General features: G+C 42.2%; 1 pseudogene; it reads right to left on the bottom strand.

Annotated features, from left to right (window-relative positions):
* LOC120030485 overlaps positions 1-24162 on the bottom strand; it is a 60034-nt pseudogene that overhangs the window by 13494 nt on the left and 22378 nt on the right.

The raw sequence follows: 24162 nt of genomic DNA, 5'->3' as shown, positions 1-24162 counted from the left end.
TTTTAACACAATTCTAAACTCAAAATTGGACAGCACAAATCAAAATAGGAAAATGAGCCTAGTTGCCAAAAAGATCAATAGGATACTGCAGGATCTAGGACTGCTCGATGTACGGCGTGACACCCACAAGACCGATAAGGAATATACTTTTTACTCAGCCCGCCACACTGAATACTCCAGGTTAGACTACTTTTTTTATGTACAGTGCAGATAGACACAGGCTTAAGGATTGTAGGATCGGGCAGAGCGACTTATCAGATCATAATGGAGTTTACCTTACTCTACACCTTGATAGCAAACCAAAAAATACTATATGGAGACTTAGTACATGCTGAATGATCCAGCATTCAAGGAATCAATAAAGACAGAATTGAACATCTATCTGGAGAATAATGATAATGGGGAAGTATCTCCTGCTACATTGTAGGATGCAGCTAAGGCAGTTATTAGAGGAAAGATCATAGCCACATCATCTCTCAAGAAAAATATTAAAGCACAGAAACTGCTGAAATTACAGGAAACATTAAGAAACTTAGAACGATCTCATAGTCAATACAAAGACCCTCTTATATTACCAGAGATTCAAATGTTAAAACAGGAAATTGACCAGATTTATAGAGAAGAAGTGGAGAAAAAGCTTAGGTTCCTGAAACAACGATATTATGAAGCAGGCTCAAAGGCAGCCAAATTACTAGCATGGAGACAACAAGCACAGAATACCATTTTCAAAATAAAAGACCCCAAAACAAAAAAGATCACATGCAAATTAGATGAAATACAGAATGCATTTGAATCATACTACACAAATCTGTACAAGCAACCAGAGAAGGCAGATGCACAGACAATAGAGCACTTTTTGAACTCACTTGATCTCCCCTCAATTGGGACAGAGCAAAATGATAGACTAACTTTAGAAATATCCACCGAAGAAATTAATAAAGCAATATCTCAAGGTGCCCAGAGGTGCCCAGAGTAAACTGCCTGCTACTCTGTCCCAGTTGCTAATATATGCATATTATGAGTATATTTGGATAGAAAACACTCTGAAGTTTCTAAAACAGTTTGAATGATGTCTGTGAGTATAACAGAACTTAAATGGCCGCAAAAACCAGAGAAAAAATCCAAACAGGAAGTGGGAAATCTGAGGTATGTAGTTTTTCAACTCAGCCCCTATTGAAGATACAGTAGGATATTGGTCATGTTGCACTTCCTAAGGCTTCCACTAGATGTCAACAGTCTTTAGAACCTTGTTTGATGCTTCTACTGTGAGTGGGGCTGAATGAGAGGGGAATGAGTCAGTCTGCCAGCAGCCAAGAGCTCAGTCTCGCGCGCTCACGTAGGAGCGAGCTCTGTTCCATTGCAATTCTACAGACAAAGGAATTCTCCAGTTGGAACATTATTGAAGATTTATGTTAAAAACATCCTAAAGATTGAATCTATACTTCATTTGACAGGTTTCTATGGACTGTAACGGAACTTTTGGACTTTTCGTCTGCAACTAGTGAACGCGCTTCGTGAGTTTGGATTTGTTTACCAAACGCGCTAACAAAAGAAGCTATTTGGACATAAATGATGGACATTATCGAACAAATCAAACATTTATTGTGGAACTGGGATTCCTGGGAGTGCATTCTGATGAAGATCATCAAAGGTAAGTGAATATTTATAATGCTATTTCTGACTAATGTTGATTCTACAACATGGCGGATATCTGCATGGCTCTTTTGGTCTCTGAGCGCTGTACTCAGATTATTGCATGGTATGCTTTTTCCGTAAAGTTTTTTTGAAATCTGACACAGCGGTTGCATTAAGGAGAAGTTTATCTAAAGGTCCATGTATAATAGTTGTATCTTTAATCAATGTTTATTATGAGTATTTCTGTGAAATGATGTGGCTCTCTGCAAAATCACTGCATGTTTTGGAACCACTGAACATAACACGCCAATGTAAAAGGAGATTTTTGGATATAAATATGCACTTTATCGAACAAAACATACATGTATTGTGTAACATGAAGTCCTATGAGTGTCATCTGATGAAGATCATCAAAGGTTAGTGATTAATTTTATCTCTATTTGTGCTTTTTGTGACTCCTCTCTTTGTCTGGAAAAATGGCTGTGTTTTTCTGTAACTTGGCGGTGACCTAACATAATCGTTTGTGGTGCTTTCGCTGTATAGCCTTTTTGAAATCGGACACTGTGGTGGGATTAACAACAAAATTACCTTTAGAATGGTATGAGATACTTGTATGTTTGATGAATTTTAATTATGAGATTTCTGTTGTTTGAATTTGGCGCCCTGCACTTTCACTGGCTGTAGTCATATCGTCCCGGTAGCGGAATGGCAGCCATAATGTCCTCCCGGCCCCTGTTTCGATAAAAAGCTGAAGGACGGGGCTGGTGAAATGTAACCACTCTCAAATTCATAGACATAGCTATGGCTGCAAGGACTGACCATCCATGATATAAACATTATAGTTTTAACCATGTTTTGAGGCTATATAGCATGGATACACGTGCAGAATTTCCTCCCAATTCCTGTAATCCTGTTTCTGCCATGAATCACGCTGCTTGGTCCTGTTGTGGTGGGTGATTCTGTAACGGTCGTTCTCCTCCTCTTCGCTTGAAGAGGAGAAGCAGGGATCGGACCAATACGCATCGAGGTATTCTGACATAATGAATTTATTTACAAGACGAACACTGACACGAACTACACTTGATAATTAACAAAATAACAAAACGACGTAGACTGACCTAAACATGAGAACTTACATAGACACGAAGAACGCACGAACAGGAACAGACTACATACACAAACGACAACCGAAACAGTCCCGTGTGGTGCGACATACACAGACACGGAAGACAATCACACACAAACAAACAGTGAGAACATCCTACCTTAATATGGTTCTCAATCAGAGGAAATGTCAAACACCTGCCTCTAATTGAGAACCATATCAGGCAACCCATTAAACCAACATAGAAACACATAACATAGAATGCCCACCCCAACTCACGCCCTGACCAACTAAACATACAAAAATAAGAGAAAACAGGTCAGGAACGTGACAACAACCAAAACTATATGGCCTTTGTTTTTTCCTCTAGGATTGCAGACATGATGAAAAACCATTAAAAAATCGCTTTGAAATTCTGGTATTTTCTGATAGTTTCTGATATTAAATTCAAAATGACCTTTAACTTTCTAAAAAGTTATATAACTGTTTGCGGATGTATACTTATTCTAAAAATACATCATATAATGTTATATAATCTCCTTTTCAATACACGACAAACTGACGTCAGGATGAGCATGATTTTTGCATGCAGTGAGACGCCCCATCGCCATGTGCTCCCATTCAACATAGCCTAGATTTACGTAGCTTTTACTTATTATTTAAAACAAAATGTAACCTTTATTTAACTAGGCAAGTCAGTTAAGAACAAATTCTTATTTTACAATGACAGCCTAACCCGGCCAAACCCTTCCGTAACCCGGACGACGCTGGGACAATTGGATCCAACCAGGGTCTGTAGTGATGACTCTAGCACAGATGCAGTACCTTAGACTACTGTGCCACTCAGGAGCAACTTCTAAACGCAAACACTGGGTTCTCATTTGCTTAGAATGTTGTTTTTATTATTGCTTGGATAGTCACTGAGCTTATATTTGGTTGTGATCTTTGCAAAATACCTATTTTGGATGCAGCAGTTGTTAGCTAGAATTCTAAATGCTCATTGACATAGGCTGTAGCAAAGCTAGCACAGAGTGATTTTACTGGTTGAAGTGATTTTAATGTATAATGCAGTTGATTTTCAATGATAAACATTATATTAAGCAGGACATTCATAGGAGCCATAAAATCCAGTTATAATCCAAAAGTAGTGTGAAATGGCCTCATTAGCAACATGTAAATGGGAGATATGTCAATGTCTCAATATGTCTCCCTTTGTCTCTGTACAGAAAGTATGTCTCCCTCTGCCCATTGATGTTTCAATGATGCCAAGGATAATTCCAGTCTTTGATCCTTTCTGCTGTTTGCTCATCTGTGCCTCTCTAATGCACAACAGGTCAGATTCCAAGGTAATTTGTGCTGTCTGGGTCCTACCACTGTTGCTAAATCTAAACAAGGCAAAGGTCAGAAATCAATGTAGTAGGTACAAGAGTTTATTTGATCACTTGCCCATATATGGACTACCTCTTCCTACTAAATGGATGCTCAATTTTGGTCTTCCTGTTCCTGCTTGCGTCAAGCAGAATACTTTAGTTTTCAAGCTGTTCGAATAATGTTCAGTGGTTACTTCCTTTTGTGGTTTTTACACACACTCTTCTGAGCAGAAGAGGTACAGTAGTTTCATTGTATATATGGGAGCTTAGGGTCATGAAAAACACACTTCTCATCAGGGGACAGAACTTATCATTGGAACACATCTCCATTGATACACTGTTAGAAAAAAGGGTTTCAAAAGGTTTCTTCGCCTGTCCCCATAGGAGAACCCTTTTTAGTTTCAGGTAGAACTCTTTTGGGTTCCATGTAGAATCCTCTGTGAAAAGGGTTGTACATTTAACCCATAATGGTCCTAACTGGAACTAAAAAGGCTTCTTCAGGGTTCTACTGTGGGGACAATTGTACATTTTGGCATTCCTCAAGGTTCTGTTTTAGTCCCACTATTGTTTTCACTATATATTCTACCTCTTGGGGATGTCATTCAGAAACACAGTGTCAACTTTCACTGCTATGAGGACGACACACAGCTGTACATTTCGATGAAACCCAAAAATTGTCTACCCTGGAAGCCTGTGTTTCAGTCATAGGGAACTAGATGGCGGCAAATGTTTAACTTTTAAAATCCGACAAAACAGAGATGCTAGTTCTAGCTCCCAAGAAACAAAGAGATCTGCTGTTGGATATGACAACTAATCTTGCTGGTTGTACAGACATCTCAAATAAAACTGAAGGACCTCAGCGTTACTCTATACCCTGGTCTCTCTTTTGACGAACATATCAAGAATATTTCAAGGACACCTTTTTTCCATCTTCGTAACATTGCAAAAATCTGAAACTTTTTGTTCAAAATTGATGCAAAAATGCTTTTGTCACTTCTAGATTAGACTACTGCAATGCTCTACTCTCCAGCTTCCTAGATAAAGCACTACATTAACTTCAGTTAGTGCTAAATACGGCTGCTAGAATCTTTACTAGAAACAAAGAACGTGATCATATTAATCCAGTGCTATCCTCTCTACACTCGCTTCCTCTTAAGCCTAGGTCTGATTTCAAGGTTTTACTTCTAACCTACAAAGCATTAAATGGGCTTACTCCTACCTATCTCTCCTATTAAATATCTACACGTACGCTATGGTCAGAAGAGGCAGGCCTCCTTAATGTCCCTAGAATTTCTAAGCTGGAGGCAGGGCTTTCTCCAATAGAGCACAGTTTTTATGGAATGGTCTGCCTATCCATGTGAGAGACGCAGACTCGGTCTCAACCTTTAAGTCTTTACTGAAATCTCATCTCTTCAGGAGCTCTTACGATTGAGTGTAGTCTGGCCCAGGGGTGCGAAGGTGAACGGCAAGGCACTGGAGCGACGCACCGCCTTTGCTGTCTCTCCACTGGGATTCTCTGCCTCTGACCCTATTACGAGGGCTGAGTCACTGGCTTACTAGTGCTCTTCCATGCTGTCCCTAAGAGGGGTTGAGTCACAGATGTGATCTTCCTGTCCTGATCTGTGTCCCCTCGGGCTCGTGCGGTGAAGGAGATCTTCGTTGGATATATTCAGCCTTGTCTCAGGGTTGGTGGTCTGTTGATATCCCTCTAGTGATGTGGCGGGGGTGCTTTGGCAAAGTGAATGGGGTTATATCCTGCCTGGTTGGCCCTGCCCAGGGGTATCGTCGGACAGGGCCACAGTGTCCCCCAACCCCAACCCTGTCTCAGCATCCAGTATCTATGCTGCAATAGTCTATGTGCCAGGGGGCTAGGGTCAGTCGGTTATAATTATCCTGTCTAAATTTAAGTTAGTTCTAGCACCTGCTGTCTCACACCTGCTGTCTCGCCACTGTGTTAATTTTCAGCAAACTTACATGTGTAAATATTTGTATGAACACAACAAGATTCAATAACTGAGACATGTGACTAACAGAAGTGGAATAATGTGTCCCTGAACAAAGGGGGGGTCAAAATCAAAGTAAGAGTCAGTATCTGGTGTGGCCACCAGCTGCATTAAGTACTGCAGTGCATCTCCTCCTCATGGACTGCACCAGATTTGCCAGTTCTTGCTGTGAGATGTTACCCCAATCTTCAACTGTAAGTCACCATGCAAGTTCCCAGACATTTCTGAGGGGAATGGCCCTAGCCCTCACCCTCCGAACCATCAGGTCCCAGATGTGCTCAATGGGATTGAGATCCGGGCTCTTCGCTGGCCACGGCAGAAGACTAACATTCCTGTCTTGCAGGAAATTATGCACAGAATGAGCAGTATGGCTGGTGGCATTGTCATGCTGGTGGGTCATTTCAGGATGAGTCTGCAGAAAGGGTACAACATGAGGGGGGAGGATGTCTTCCCTGTAATGCACAGCATTGAGATTGCCTGCAATGACAACAAGCTCAGTCTGATGATGCTGTGACACACCGCCCCAGACCATGACGGACCCTTCACCTCCAAATCGATCCCACTCCAGAGTACAGGCCTCAGTGTAATGCTCATTCCATCGACGATAAACACCAATCCGACTATCATACCCTGGTGAGACAAAACCGCGACTCGTCAGTGAAGAGCACTTTTTGCCAGTCCTGTCTGGTCCAGCAACGCTGGGTTTGTGCCCATAGGCAACGTTGTTGCCGGTGTTGTCTGGTGAGGACCTGCCTTACAACAGGCCTACAAGTCCTCAGTCCAGCCTCTCTCAGCCTATTGCGGACAGTCTGAGCACTGATGGAGGGATTTGTGCGTCCCTGGTGTAACTCGGGCAGTTGTTGTTGCCATCCTGTACCTGTCCCGCAGCTGTGATGTTCGGATGAACCAATCCTGTGCAGGTGTTACACATGGTCTGCCACTGCGAGGATGATCAGCTGTCTTTCCTTTCTCCCTGAAGCGCTGTCTAAGGCGTTTCACAGTACGGACATTGCAATTTATTGCCCTGGCCACATCTGCAGTCCTCATGCCTCCTTGCAGCATGCCTAAGGCACGTTCAAGCAGATGAGCAGGGACCCTGGGCATCTTTCTTTTGGTGTTTTTCAGAGTCAGTAGAAAGGCCTCTTTAGTGTCCTAAGTTGTCATAACTTTGACCTTAATTGCCTACCGCCTGTAAGCTGTTAATGTCTTAACGTCCGTTCCACAGGTACATGTTCATTAATTGTTTATGGTTCATTGAACAAGCATGGGAAACAGTGTTTAACTTGTTATGGCTGGGGGCAGTATTGAGTAGCTTGGATGAATAAGGTGCCCAGAGGGGGCGGCTTCCGGTGACGCAACTTAGGAAATGTCTGCCTAGTTTTTCGTACTGCACATCGGTTGAGTATGTCCCCCCCTAAATTCAAATATTTACTCTGAGCATTATAATAACTTACGTAAAATGTAAAAGGGGAAAATAGGAAAAGGTCGCGGAGCTACAACAACAGCCCGTAACAAAACAGCAGAAGATATAATCGTCGATGAACCCGAAATGGCTAATGCTAGCGCAAATAAGATAGCAGCAGCAAAAGAACCCTCATTTCGTGAGGTGATGAAGGAGGAATTGCGCGAGGCGCTCACAGGCTTACGAGAGGAACTTCGAGAAGATATAAGAAAATAACTAAATGAGTTCAAAAAGGACATTAACCAGAAACTGGAAGAAAACAAATTAGAACTTCATAGCATATCTACAAGAATGGGGGACGCAGAACAGCGCATTGGGGAAACGGACACATGGAACTTCGCAGTCAAGGAAATACTTGAACAGTCACTGAAAAGCCAACACGCACTACAGGCAAAGGTGACAGAACTCGAAGGTTTCTCACGTCGAAACACCATTAGACTTTATAACGTAGTAGAGGCCGCAGAAAAAGACTCTATGCCCAACTTGGTGGAGGGTCTATTCAAGGACATACTTGAAGACGACACGAACCTGGGAATGGAGAGAGCACACCGAGCTCTGGCCTCAAAACCCCCCAGCGGCGCCCCACCAAGATCCATAGTAGTACGGTTCCCAAAATTCTCAGTCAAAGAGAAAGTCTTACATGCAACCTGGAAAAAGCCTGTTAACTTTCAAGGCCAACAAGTGTTCTTTGATCATGACTATGCGGGAGAGATACTGAAAAGAAGGAAAGAATACACCCCCATTAAGAAAGCACTTAAAGAGAAGGGTATTCGCTGCCAAACACCATACCCGGCAAAAATGCGGGTATTTCTGGAAAATGGCCCGGTTACATACGAGCATGCAGACGAGGCGGCTGAGGACCTGAAGTCGAGGGGCTTCCCAGTGGAGTATACCGCCAGGAGAAAGGCAACATCACCAGCGGAAAGACTCGAGCAGGCTCTCCCATGGATCGTTGTCGACAAGCAGGGTCATGGAGAAAGAGGGAAACCATCTCGGCGAGAGGACGTTCACATCCGAGAGAGACTCAGGCATTTCCAACGGGAAGATGTAAGACACTGAATCGGATTTAACACAATTAATAGTTACCGCGAGCTGTTAATACTTTGGGTTGTTACGGTTGACATTGCAATAGGTAAACGATATCCCCTATTTTCCCCCAATGCTGAACAAGGGTGAGTAGCCAAAAGCATGTGTTCTTTATGAACACACTACGTAGCGACACGTTAATAACATATATATTAGCTAAGGATTAATGACACATTGACAACGGAGCGACAGAAGGGCATATCAAGGGGAGGATTCATGATATGCACGCATGACCGATATAGTTTTCACTTGTAGTTAACCGATGTGTATAAGCGACGAAATAGGCGCCCTTATTATTTTCGGTTCCACCAGGTCTTGTTTGTGACTACGTCACGCATTTTCATAACTGAGCGAGGGGCCCCTCCTGCGGACAGGCTCATCCCCTCAAACCCCAGAGGCAAGAGACAGTCCTCTGACATGGGAGTCCAAATACCAAAGTATTTTCCCACTTTGGTTTACTTTATTATCGTTATTGATTTTTTGTTCATTTTTAGGTTCATGATAAGCAGGCAGATATGGTGCACAGGTTTTTTTATTTATATCGATGCATCATCGGGAATTTAAGGTCATAAGTTTCAATGTAAACGGACTGGGGAGTGTCATCACGAGAAGTAAGGTAATAGCAACGATGAAACGGGAGAGAGTTGACATACTATTCTGGCAGGAAACTCACTTATCCACACCTGAACACGAGAAACTCAAGAAAATGGGATATAGGAACACTTTTTTTTCTTCTTACAAAATGGGTAGAAGGGGAGTTGCAATCTTGATCCCAAATTCAGTTAATTTTGAGTTTGTCAGAAATAAAAGACAAGGAGGGTAGATTTATACTTGTTAAATGTAAACTGGATAACAAGGAAGTTACATTATTTAATGTATACGCACCCCCAGGGAGGGACATGGTCTTCTACGGGATGGTGTTTGATTTAATTGCCACAGAAACCTCTGGCACTCTTATCTGTGGAGGGGATTTTAACACAATTCTAAACTCAAAATTGGACAGCACAAATCAAAATAGGAAAATGAGCCTAGTTGCCAAAAAGATCAATAGGATACTGCAGGATCTAGGACTGCTCGATGTACGGCGTGACACCCACAAGACCGATAAGGAATATACTTTTTACTCAGCCCGCCACACTGAATACTCCAGGTTAGACTACTTTTTTTATGTACAGTGCAGATAGACACAGGCTTAAGGATTGTAGGATCGGGCAGAGCGACTTATCAGATCATAATGGAGTTTACCTTACTCTACACCTTGATAGCAAACCAAAAAATACTATATGGAGACTTAGTACAAGCATGCTGAATGATCCAGCATTCAAGGAATCAATAAAGACAGAATTGAACATCTATCTGGAGAATAATGATAATGGGGAAGTATCTCCTGCTACATTGTAGGATGCAGCTAAGGCGGTTATTAGAGGAAAGATCATAGCCACATCATCTCTCAAGAAAAATATTAAAGCACATAAACTGCTGAAATTACAGGAAACATTAAGAAACTTAGAACGATCTCATAGTCAATACAAAGACCCTCTTATATTACCAGAGATTCAAATGTTAAAACAGGAAATTGACCAGATTTATAGAGAAGAAGTGGAGAAAAAGCTTAGGTTCCTGAAACAACGATATTATGAAGCAGGCTCAAAGGCAGCCAAATTACTAGCATGGAGACAACAAGCACAGAATACCATTTTCAAAATAAAAGACCCCAAAACAAAAAAGATCACATGCAAATTAGATGAAATACAGAATGCATTTGAATCATACTACACAAATCTGTACAAGCAACCAGAGAAGGCAGATGCACAGACAATAGAGCACTTTTTGAACTCACTTGATCTCCCCTCAATTGGGACAGAGCAAAATGATAGACTAACTTTAGAAATATCCACCGAAGAAATTAATAAAGCAATATCTCAAGGTGCCCAGAGGTGCCCAGAGTAAACTGCCTGCTACTCTGTCCCAGTTGCTAATATATGCATATTATGAGTATATTTGGATAGAAAACACTCTGAAGTTTCTAAAACAGTTTGAATGATGTCTGTGAGTATAACAGAACTTAAATGGCCGCAAAAACCTGAGAAAAAATCCAAACAGGAAGTGGGAAATCTGAGGTATGTAGTTTTTCAACTCAGCCCCTATTGAAGATACAGTAGGATATTGGTCATGTTGCACGTCCTAAGGCTTCCACTAGATGTCAACAGTCTTTAGAACCTTGTTTGATGCTTCTACTGTGAGTGGGGCTGAATGAGAGGGGAATGAGTCAGTCTGCCAGCAGCCAAGAGCTCAGTCTCGCGCGCTCACGTAGGAGCGAGCTCTGTTCCATTGCAATTCTACAGACAAAGGCATTCTCCAGTTGGAACATTATTGAAGATTTATGTTAAAAACATCCTAAAGATTGAATCTATACTTCATTTGACAGGTTTCTATGGACTGTAACGGAACTTTTGGACTTTTCGTCTGCAACTAGTGAACGCGCTTCGTGAGTTTGGATTTGTTTACCAAACGCGCTAACAAAAGAAGCTATTTGGACATAAATGATGGACATTATCGAACAAATCAAACATTTATTGTGGAACTGGGATTCCTGGGAGTGCATTCTGATGAAGATCATCAAAGGTAAGTGAATATTTATAATGCTATTTCTGACTAATGTTGATTCTACAACATGGCGGATATCTGCATGGCTCTTTTGGTCTCTGAGCGCTGTACTCAGATTATTGCATGGTATGCTTTTTCCGTAAAGTTTTTTTGAAATCTGACACAGCGGTTGCATTAAGGAGAAGTTTATCTAAAGGTCCATGTATAATAGTTGTATCTTTAATCAATGTTTATTATGAGTATTTCTGTAAATTGATGTGGCTCTCTGCAAAATCACCGCATGTTTTGGAACTACTGAACATAACACGCCAATGTAAAAGGAGATTTTTGGATATAAATATGCACTTTATCGAACAAAACATACATGTATTGTGTAACATGAAGTCCTATGAGTGTCATCTGATGAAGATCATCAAAGGTTAGTGATTAATTTTATCTCTATTTGTGCTTTTTGTGACTCCTCTCTTTGTCTGGAAAAATGGCTGTGTTTTTCTGTAACTTGGCGGTGACCTAACATAATCGTTTGTGGTGCTTTCGCTGTAAAGCCTTTTTGAAATCGGACACTGTGGTGGGATTAACAACAAAATTACCTTTAGAATGGTATGAGATACTTGTATGTTTGATGAATTTTAATTATGAGATTTCTGTTGTTTGAATTTGGCGCCCTGCACTTTCACTGGCTGTAGTCATATCGTCCCGGTAGCGGGATGGCAGCCATAATGTCCTCCCGGCCCCTGTTTCGATAAAAAGCTGAAGGACGGGGCTGGTGAAATGTAACCACTCTCAAATTCATAGACATAGCTATGGCTGCAAGGACTGACCATCCATGATATAAACATTATAGTTTTAACCATGTTTTGAGGCTATATAGCATGGATACACGTGCCAGCACAGCCAACACCATCATTAAGTGTGCCGATGACACAACAGTGGTAGGCCTGATCACAGACAACGATGAGACAGCCTATAGGGAGGACCAGAGACCTGGCCGTGTGGTGCCAGGACAACAACCTCTTCCTCAACGTGATCAAGACAAAGGAGATGATTGTGGGCTACAGGAAAAGAAGGACCGAGCACGCCCACATTCTCATCGACGGGGCTGCAGTGGAGCAGGTTGAGAGCTTCAAGTTCCTTGGGTCCAAATCACCAACAAACTAACATGGTTGAAGCACACCAAGACAGTCGTGAAGAGGGCACGACAAAACCTATTCCCCCCCAGGAGACTGAAAAGATTTGGCATGGTTCCTCAGATCATCAAAAGGTTTGACAGCTGCATCATTGAGAGCATCCTGACTGGTTGCATCACTGCCTTGTATGGTAACTGCTCCGCCTCCGACCGCAAGGCTCTACAGAGGGTACTGCGTACGGCCCAGTACATCACTGGGGTCAAGCTTCCTGCCATCCAGGACCTCTATACCAGGTGGTGTCAGAGGAAGGCCCTAAAAATGTTCAAAGACTCCAGCCACCCTAGTCATAGACTGTTCTCTCTGATACCGGACGGCAAGCGGTACCGGAGCGGCAAGTCTAGGTCCAAGAGGCTTTTAAACAGCTTCTACCCAAGCCATAAGACTCCTGAACATCTAATCAAATGGCTACCCAGACTATTTGCATTGCCCCCCTTCCCCCTCTTTTACACCACTGTGTTATGACATGGTCCTCTTTGGGTATAGCGAGTACCCTCCCCCCCTCTCTCACCACCTCGCTCTCCCTCCTACCCAGGTTCTGTTATCTCAGGTCGTAAATTCCTGGAGGAGACTCTCCTCAGGGCCAGGCAGTATAGAGAGAGAGAGTTTCACAGTAGAACAAAGGAACTTCTTCTACATCACATAACTTGAGAACTGAACAATATCCATGTTTTGGAGAATGTGTAAACAGTCGGTGGAGAAGCCAGCTACGACCGGTCCATTTTGTTTCATGTTGTGACCTCATGAAAAGACGATACAACCACATTACCATAACTCTGTTCATACAGAAGCCTCCGTTATGAGGTTTGCATCTAATTATTGAATAAAATGAATGAGTAAAGATGAAACTATAGGTGAAATTATGTAACGTGATTTTAAACCGTTAATGTGAGAGAATTGTATTCCCTTTAAAGTTTAACTAAGTCATTGGCCGTCCCCATGAGCACAGACATTGATCTGGCGTCATGGGACAGCCCTTTTCTACTGTTCCAAATAAAACCTCCACCTGAAGAAAGCCTCTTTAGACCATGCCTACCTCGGTCGAATGAAATCAAATCAAATTTTATTTGTCACATACACATGGTTAGCAGATGTTAATGTGAGTGTAGCGAAATGCTTGTGCTTCTAATTCCGACCATGCAGTAATAAAGAACGTTACAATCAGCTGAGGCAGTGAAGGTTGAGTAGAAACCACAAAAAACCTCAGTATAATCTAAGGTTGTAATTGTTGTTGAAACTCTGAGACCATCGATTCCAACAGAATAAGAGCAAATCTTCTATACTAATTACTAGTCTGCAGCTAGGAATTATGTACCATGGAATGCGAGGACCGACAACCGCCGAAACATCTATACTATAAGAACATTTCTGAATGGGACTCTGAAGTATCCATTCTAACCACGAAAGACTTCTTGTAAGCAGATGGAGAGACGAGCGGATGAACTTTAGAACAGAAAGACGGACGATTCCAACAGAGATCTCTGACGACACACTGAGCATTAATATATATTCATTGCAGTGATTCCCGAATGAATCAAATCAAATCAAATCAAATTTTATTAGTCACATACACATGGTTAGCAGATGTTAATGCGAGTGTAGCGAAATGCTTGTGCTTCTAGTTCCGACAATGCAGTAATAACCAACAAGTAATCTAACCTAACAATTCCATGAATGAGTGAGCATTCATGTGCAAAGGATTAGCATTTCAATTAATAATTATCAACTGTGTAGTGACTCTTGTAATTCCCGTCCTTCTCAGTCCACACCCACTTCCCTTTGTCCACCAAGCCGCCATATTGACTTAGCCCACTAGGGAACCTCCCCTATCATTTCCTTGTAACCATATCTACTTTTTTTGTTTATGCATTTCTGTGATTATTTAGTTAGTTAGTAAATAAATGATTAAGACAATTGATGTATGGATGATTCATAGTAAAGACTGGGTTCGTGCAGATAACCAATGATTTACGACGTTGGGAATGAGACTAACGTGAGGTAAAGAATAATTAATTAGGAGACTAATTGATCAGATATGAAAATATCTGAAGAGTTATATTAGGAAAATTATAACTTTGTAATCTGAAGATTTTCCTTCCTAGTTTTTTTTAATTTACATGATTAGTTTAATCTCGTAATAATAATTACAGAGAATTGATTTGATAAAATAACAGTCTTCACTTTAATGATGCCAAAAACACGACAGCTGCTACTCTATTATCTATGCATAGTCACTTTAATAGCTCTACCTACATGTACAGTACATATTACCTCAACTAACCAGTACCCCTGTATATAGTCTCGCTATTGTTATTTTACTGCTGCTCTTTAACTACTTGTTAATTTTATTTCATATCCTTATTCGTATTTTTTAAACTGCATTGTTGGTTAGGGGCTTGTAAGTAAGCATTTCACTGTAAGGTCTACACCTGTTGTATTCAACGCATGTGACTAATAAAATTTGATTTGAAACTAAGGTTTGGTCACACTAATTCTAGATGGATATTGTCATTTTTCGGCGTAGTAACAAAACCCCCACCTCGCAACCCATGCTGTTCAAGCTGTTCACAACCCTCTTGTTGCCAGAGAGAACAATTATCAGTTTTAAATCTAAATTCTGTCAATACTACACATTGTGCCATGGAGTGAAGGGAAAATATAGCAGTTTTAAAGCCATAATTCTACACAATTAAACCCTCAATTCTACACATTTTCATGTCTTATGTTTGTTCATTTTATATCAGGAGTCAAATCCATACCAAATCCCCCCCCAAATTAAATAAGAATCTTTTTGTGTTTTTTTGGCCCGTATCTGTAACGGCAGCCTTCCTCCTCTTTGTCTGAAGAGGAGGTGTAGCAGGGATCGGACCAAGATGCAGCGTAGCTCGTGTTCAACATGTTTAATACGAAACTGTGAACACTTACAAATAACAAAATAATAAATGTGGCAAACCGAAACAGCCCTATCTGGTGCAGAGAAAACACAGAGACAGGAAACAACCACCCACAATCCCCAACACAAAACAAGCCACCTATATATGATTCCCAATCAGAGACAGCACAAAACATCTGCCTCTGATTGAGAACCATATTAGGCCAAACATAGAAACGGACAAACTAGACACACAACATAGAATGACCACCCAGCTCACGTCCTGACCAACACTAAAACAAGCAAAACACACAAGAACTATGGTCAGAACGTGACAGTATCCGTGGTCCGTATTGACCCGTTTTTGGTCCACCTATTGAGTATTGCTGCTACTTAGTTATTGTTTACATTTACTTTGTATACAAACATTGGAGTAAAACATACTTATATTTGGATCTGATGAGGTACAACTAAGCTCAGGAGGCATTTCTAAGTTATATTCTTCAACAATCAATGGGTACATATCATTGATTTATAAGTCCAAAAATGGATGTTTCAACCAAGGATCGCCCCGTTAAGGAAACCTTTGAATCTGGCCCTATTGCCATTATCTCAATAAAAGTAATAAAAAAAACATACATATATGGCAATCATCTAACCTAATTCCAAATAAGTCTGAAGGAAATATGATTTGAATTAAATTTACCCCAGTTATTGCACACAAAAATGCTGGATTAAAAACAACCCAATTTGGGTTATTTGGTTACACCGTGCTGGGAAATTTTCTTGTTACTTACAACCTTGTGAGCGCTGGTCTCCAGCCAGCTAAGTGGTATGCTTTCCCTTCCTATGTAATGTTCTTGACCAAGTTTAAGGGCCAAATTAACCACCCCCATTCCATAATTCAAAAGATGCCAGTTGCAGGTGCAGCACATGTTGTCATCTCACCAAAATATTTTTGAGCATTTAAATAAAATGCATCATCATCCATGGGTGGAGGCGGAGCATCTTCAGCACAGCTGTATATGACTGGAAAACATTAGGATCACGTGTCATTGCCTGATACTACTATGAATTCCTACAGTCATAGCAGATGCTACAATAAATAACACAAATTACTAAATATCTCCAACTACCACAGTCATCTTTTCCAATCAGCTACTGACTGTAAATTTACAAGACGCTACTACCCCCCTACTCTGTATACAAATTTATATATGGCTCAGATTAATGACATTGATTAATTTATGAATTTACCATGAAATAGCCACTTTACAAAGATTAGTGATTCAAAAACTTTTAAGACACCAATCGGTTGTTGAAGCATGAACTCGCCTCCCGATACATTGCACTCCACTTTTCACTCTCCTCCTTTTGGCTGGTTGGCCTTCACTGTCTCATTTTGACCTCTGAAAAGAGACTAGTGTGAGGAAAAATGTTATGTTTGTACATCAGATCAATGCTGATTTTCTAATAACCAATTAGATGCATGGAGGAATCCTCACTATCACTGATGAGCAATTCTGACATTACACCCAGAACTAAAAGGAATATCTCAGTTTCAAGGTCTCAGCTTGAGGAGAAGAAGCCTCGTGAGGTATTGGTCGATCACATTCAGGAACCAAACGTTAATGATGAATGAATGAATAATGTAAATCATGCAAATATGTGACCCAATTCAGGAAACTAGGCGTATGTCTCTCTTCACAGGAGAGACAATATTTTTGGGCAGAAATACCTTCTCAAACATATGAACTTTCATGTGCCTTAATAACAAACTTGTATGCCATCTGTAAATATGCCATCTGTAAATATGAATAAAATGGATAAATTACGAGCCTTGTTGGTTAAGCCACAGAAAAAGCCAGCAAACTTCCCACTAGCCATGATTGGCTGAGATAATGAGTGGGCTGGACATACTGAGAGAGGAGAGAAGATTGGTCTGCCATATTGAAGGTGTCTGTCTATTTGAGCTCGTCAGTCTGTGTTGGTAATCCTGTCGAACACGCCTTTTAAAAATGTTTTGTTGTGAAGTGGGGCTGCATAAGTGTTGCTCTCCACTTTCTGGAGGATCAAGTTTTAAAATCAGTGGAATTAGAGTATGATAGCTAAAAAGATGGAGAAAACACCTGGCTTCGGATTACATCTTCAAACTAAGGGAAACCGTGGTATGGCATTCCTGACAGGGAGACGCGTCCATGATGCATGTTGATGTATGCAGGTAAGATAGCTAGTTACATTTTCATATATTACACATTTCTAATTTTGACAGAAAGTGGTTTCGTTTCAAGCTAAAATCTACTGTTAGCTAGCTAGCTGACGTTGGTTGGCTGGCTCCCTAGCTGACGTTATTATTTGTTTCCCAGAGCCGTTTGTTTTTTAGTTAGAGCCTGAAGTTAGCTAGCTAACATTGGACCTGGTTGGTTAGCTCCCAGCACTGTGGCATTGTTAACATTTCTCAATAGGGGGGGCGCTGTTTTCACTTTGTAAAAAATCGTTCCCAAATTAAACTGCCTCATACTCAATTCTTGCTTGTACAATATGCATATTATTATTACTATTGGATAGAAAACACTCTCTAGTTTCTAAAACCGTTTGAATTATATCTGTGAGTAAAACAGAACTCATTTTGCAGCAAACTTCCTGTCAGGAAGTGAGAAATCTGAAATCGAGGGCTCTGTTCCAGGGTCAGTTTATTAATTTGCATGGAATCTATGGGTCGACATGCACTGCATACGCCTTCCACTAGATGTCAGTAGGCAGTGAGAGTTGGAATGGGGTGTACAGCTCTATCTGAGGCCGAACAAGACCTGTTGGAATGACGCGTTCACTCTTTCCTTCCATTCTGCATTGCGCAAAGGGTACCCTGGATTGCGTTCTGAAAAGCTATCGTTATAGGCATTAGATATATCCGGCTCTGATTTTATTTGATATATGTGTTAAAAACATCATAAACTAGTTATATTAAACCGAGTTATATCAGTTTATATCAGTTGATTGCAATTTTCGGTATTTTGTTTGTTATGCGTTCTGGTGAGTTGGGCACTTCAATGCAGCATGGCTAGCTTTGTTAGCTAAATCGACAGATGAAGACGACATTCTACAACCGAACAACGATTATTCTGGAAAAAGGACACCTTGTACAAGATTCTGATGGAAGCTCATCAAATAGTAGGAACCATTTACGATATTATTTCGTATTTCTGGCGAAAATGTTGAGACTATATTCCGCCCAGATTTCGGGCGCTGTCTCGCTATAACGTAAGCCTTATGTCGAACTAAGGTTATTTAAAAAAAATCTAACACAGCGGTTGCATTAAGAACTAGTGTATCTTTCATTTGCTGTCCAACCTGTATTTTTTAGTAAAGTATATGATTAGTTATTTGATTAGATGATGTGAGTGTCAGAAATATATCCGGATTATTTTCTGCAGTTTGGCTAGTTCACATTGTTCAACCACGAATTGTACCGCTAAATATGCACATTTTCGAACAAACCATATATGTATTGTGTAATAGGATGTTATAGGACTGTCATCTGCTGAAGTTTGAGAAGGTTAGTGAAAAAATTAATATATTTTGCTGGTTTATTCGCTATCGCTAACGTGCCTTGAATCAATGCTGTTGTGTGGTTGGCTATTGTAGTAAGCTAATATAATGCTATATTGTGTTTTCGCTGTAAAATACTTAAAAAATCTGAAATATTGGCTGGATTCACAAGATGTTTGTCTTTCATTTGATGTACACCGTGTATTTTTCATAAATGTTTTATGATGAGTATTTAGGTATTTCACGTTGGTTTCTGTAGTTATTCTAGCTGCTTTGGTGAGAGTTGTGATGGTGCCTGCAATGTAAAACTATGATTTATACCTGAAATACGCACATTTTTCGAACAAAACATATGCTATATAATAAATCTGTTATAAGACTGTCATCTGATGAAGTTGTTTCTTGGTTAGTGACTATTTATATCTTTATTTGGTCGAATTTGTGATAGCTACCTATGCAGTAAAAAAATGGTGAAAATATGCGGTTGGGTCTTTTGCTATCGTGGTTAGCTAATAGAAATACATATTGTGTTTTCCCTGTAAAACATTTTAAAAATCGGAAATGATGGCTGGATTCACAAGATGTGTATCTTTCATCTGGTGTCTTGGACTTGTGATTTCATGATATTTAGATGCTAGTATTTACTTGTGGCGCTATGCTAGGCTATGCTAGTCAGCTTTTTTACTGATGAGGGTGCTCCCTGATCCGGGATTGGGACCAAGTAGAAGTTAACCTAACGAAAACTCACTCACTTTTGTACATCGCCTTGGTCCGTACAATTGACCTTATTTTAGCGCCCCAAAAACGTAATACTTCCAGATCAACTGTAATGTCAATACCATTGTAAAGCACACGTTCTCCCCTTTCCAACAGAATAAATTACATGACCTCAACGCTGCCCGTTTCTGCATGATTCAAGAAGGCAAAGAGCTCCGTCAGGTCTTTTTTTAAATGGCGGGTGGGGAAGCGAAACTAATTCGTGATAGTGAGAAGGAGAGGTTTGTGTGGGAAAACTGATTTTTTTCACTCGATCTGTCCAACTTGTCACCTTATCGCCTCTAAAATGTAAATAAAACACTATAAAGGATTTATATAATGTGTGATTACATACCTATTTGAAGGTTTGTGTCGAATTTGAATCGGGTATTTAGGGCAGTGCTAAAGTGATCTTCAGATGTAAACCGTTTTTTTTTGAGAGTTGTGATCGCTTGCAGTGACGACGCAAAAAATGACTAGGTATCCCCCCTTACCCCCATCACTGTCCATTTCTTGTTTATAAACGATGAGAGAAGTGCTACACCTGGTGGAGAGAGATTGTAAGACAGAAATAGTTGCTTTACGCATCCTGTACGTTATGGCATGACACGTCACGATGTAACGGAGGGTCAGTTTTTTTCAACTTTTCTCCAATACTATAGAGCCATTACCATGACGATCAACGCTTGAATAGAAACGTAGTTCACACCCAGGATTTTGAAGTCAACACAGTCGCTACAGTCCCATTAGTTTTCTTTGCAGCCTCGTTTTGAATTTCACGGTTGCTCACATTTGCACGGAATGGGGTGAGTTTACGTTAGCTTGTTTTTTAAATTATTTTGATATATTTAACTAGGCAAGTCAGGTTCATTGTTTACCTAGCGAGCTATATGTCTTAAGCCAAAGTGTACTGTTAGTTAAGTTAGCTAACATTAGCTGGCTGGCTCCCTAACGGACGTTGTTATTCATTTCCCAGAGCTGTTTGCTTTTCTTTGCTTTTCTAGTTAGAGCCTATCATTTTAGTCGATAAGATTTTTTGCTAACTTCTACCGAATAGCAGCACTGTAGGAACTATTACATTACAACGGAACGACTTGATTAGTGTAGTGTTAGCTAGCTACATAGTTGTCTTTGCTGTCTTTGTATCTAAGATAATTGTGTAGTTTAGAGTAATTATCGAGTAATTATCGAGGTTAACTAGCGCCGCCGTTAGCTAGCGCCGCCGTTCTCCTACCTAGTCAACACTGCTAGCAACACTGCTAGCTAGCCAGCTAGCCAACTATCATTTTAGTCAATAAGATTTTTTGCAACGTAAGCTTAACTTTCTGAACATTCGAGACGTGTAGTCCACTTGTCATTCCAATCTCCTTTGCATTAGCGTAGCCTCTTCTGTAGCCTGTCAACTATGTGTCTGTCTATCCCTCTTCTCTCCTCTGTGCACAGACCATACAAACGCTTCACACCTCGTGGCCGCTGCCACTCTAACCTGGTGGTCCCAGCGCGCACGACCCACGTGGAGTTCCAGGTCTCCGGCAGCCTCTGGAACTGCCGATCTGCGGCCAACAAGGCAGAGTTCATCTCAGCCTATGCTGTCACAGTTACCAGCCCTTTCAAGCTTAACATCCTTATCATTTATCGCCCTCCAGGTTCCCTTGGAGAGTTCATCAATGAGCTTGACGCCTTGATAAGTTCCTTTCCTGAGGATGGCTCACCTCTCACAGTTCTGGGTGACTTTAACCTCCCCACGTCTACCTTTGACTCATTCCTCTCTGCCTCCTTCTTTCCACTCCTCTCCTCTTTTGACCTCACCCTCTCACCTTCCCCCCCTACTCACAAGGAAGGCAATACGCTTGACCTCATCTTTACTAGATGCTGTTCTTCCACTAATCTCATTGCAACTCCCCTCCAAGTCTCCGACCACTACCTTGTATCCTTCTCCCTCTCGCTCTCATCCAACACTTCCCACACTGCCCCCACTCGGATGGTATCGCGCCGTCCCAACCTTCGCTCTCTCTCCCCCGCTACTCTCTCCTCTTCCATCCTATCATCTCTTCCCTCTGCTCAAACCTTCTCCAACCTATCTCCTGATTCTGCCTCCTCAACCCTCCTCTCCTCCCTTTCTGCATCCTTTGACTCTCTATGTCCCCTATCCTCCAGGCCGGCTCGGTCCTCCCCTCCTGCTCCGTGGCTCGACGACTCATTGCGAGCTCACAGAACCGGGCTCCGGGCAGCCGAGCGGAAATGGAGGAAAACTCGCCTCCCTGCGGACCTGGCATCCTTTCACTCCCTCCTCTCTACATTCTCCTCTTCTGTCTCTGCTGCTAAAGCCACTTTCTACCACTCTAAATTCCAAGCATCTGCCTCTAACCCTAGGAAGCTCTTTGCCACCTTCTCCTCCCTCCTGAATCCTCCTCCCCCGCCCCCCTCCTCCCTCTCTGCGGATGACTTCGTCAACCATTTTGAAAAGAAGGTTGACGACATCCGATCCTCGTTTGCTAAGTCAAACGACACCGCTGGTTCTGCTCACACTGCCCTACCCTGTGCTTTGACCTCTTTCTCCCCTCTCTCTCCAGATGAAATCTCGCGTCTTGTGACGGCCGGCCGCCCAACAACCTGCCCGCTTGACCCTATCCCCTCCTCTCTTCTCCAGACCATTTCCGGAGACCTTCTCCCTTATCTCACCTCGCTCATCAACTCATCCTTGACCGCTGGCTACGTCCCTTCCGTCTTCAAGAGAGCGAGAGTTGCACCCCTTCTGAAAAAACCTACACTCGATCCCTCCGATGTCAACAACTACAGACCAGTATCCCTTCTTTCTTTTCTCTCCAAAACTCTTGAACGTGCCGTCCTTGGCCAGCTCTCCTGCTATCTCTCTCAGAATGACCTTCTTGATCCAAATCAGTCAGGTTTCAAGACTAGTCATTCAACTGAGACTGCTCTTCTCTGTGTCACGGAGGCGCTCCGCACTGCTAAAGCTAACTCTCTCTCCTCTGCTCTCATCCTTCTAGACCTATCGGCTGCCTTTGATACTGTGAACCATCAGATCCTCCTCTCCACCCTCTCCGAGTTGGGCATCTCCGGCGCGGCCCACGCTTGGATTGCGTCCTACCTGACAGGTCGCTCCTACCAGGTGGCGCGGCGAGAATCTGTCTCCGCACCACGTGCTCTCACCACTGGTGTCCCCCAGGGCTCTGTTCTAGGCCCTCTCCTATTCTCGCTATACACCAAGTCACTTGGCTCTGTCATATCCTCACATGGTCTCTCCTATCATTGCTATGCAGACAACACACAATTCATCTTCTCCTTTCCCCCTTCTGATAACCAGGTGGCGAATCGCATCTCTGCATGTCTGGCAGACATATCAGTGTGGATGACGGATCACCACCTCAAGCTGAACCTCGGCAAGACAGAGCTGCTCTTCCTCCCGGGGAAGGACTGCCCGTTCCATGATCTCGCCATCACGGTTGACAACTCCATTGTGTCCTCCTCCCAGAGTGCTAAGAACCTTGGCGTGATCCTGGACAACACCCTGTCGTTCTCAACTAACATCAAGGCGGTGACCCGTTCCTGTAGGTTCATGCTCTACAACATTCGCAGAGTACGACCCTGCCTCACACAGGAAGCGGCGCAGGCACTTGTCATCTCCCGTCTGTATTACTGCAACTCGCTGTTGGCTGGGCTCCCTGCCTGTGCCATTAAACCCCTACAACTCATCCAGAACGCCGCAGCCCGTCTGGTGTTCAACCTTCCCAAGTTCTCTCACGTCACCCCGCTCCTCCGCTCTCTCCACTGGCTTCCAGTTGAAGCTCGCATCCGCTACAAGACCATGGTGCTTGCCTACGGAGCTGTGAGGGGAACGGCACCTCCGTACCTTCAGGCTCTGATCAGGCCCTACACCCAAACAAGGGCACTGCGTTCATCCACCTCTGGCCTGCTCACCTCCCTACCTCTGAGGAAGTACAGTTCCCGCTCAGCCCAGTCAAAACTGTTCGCTGCTCTGGCACCCCAATGGTGGAACAAACTCCCTCATGACGCCAGGTCAGCGGAGTCAATCACCACCTTCCGGAGACACCTGAAACCCCACCTCTTTAAGGAATACCTAGGATAGGATAAAGTAATCCTTCTAACCCCCCCTCCCCTTAAAAGAGTTAGATGCACTATTGTAAAGTGGTTGTTCCACTGGATATCATAAGGTGAATGCACCAATTTGTAAGTCGCTCTGGATAAGAGCGTCTGCTAAATGACTTAAATGTAAATGTAAATGTTAGGTATTGCTGGCACTTTGTTCATTGTTTTTTAACTAGCTAACGTTAGCTGGCTGGCTCGCTAGCTAATGTTACGTGACATGTGTACTGTACTGTACAACACTCGTTGAATATGGCCGGTGTCAGTAAACGTCTGCAAAAAAGCGTAATGAAATTGTTGCCAGCAGAGCTGTTTTCATGTTATTAGAGCGTCAAGTGTGCGCTCCGAGAGAGAAACAAGATGGGTGGGGCTAAAGCTTAAGAGGGTGTGAATGATGCTGAATGGGTC

This window comes from Salvelinus namaycush, chromosome 36 (assembly GCF_016432855.1).
Source record: "Salvelinus namaycush isolate Seneca chromosome 36, SaNama_1.0, whole genome shotgun sequence".
Lineage (NCBI taxonomy): Eukaryota > Metazoa > Chordata > Actinopteri > Salmoniformes > Salmonidae > Salvelinus > Salvelinus namaycush.
Note: the sequence above shows the minus strand (reverse complement) of the source record. Positions and strands in the feature narration are given on the sequence as shown.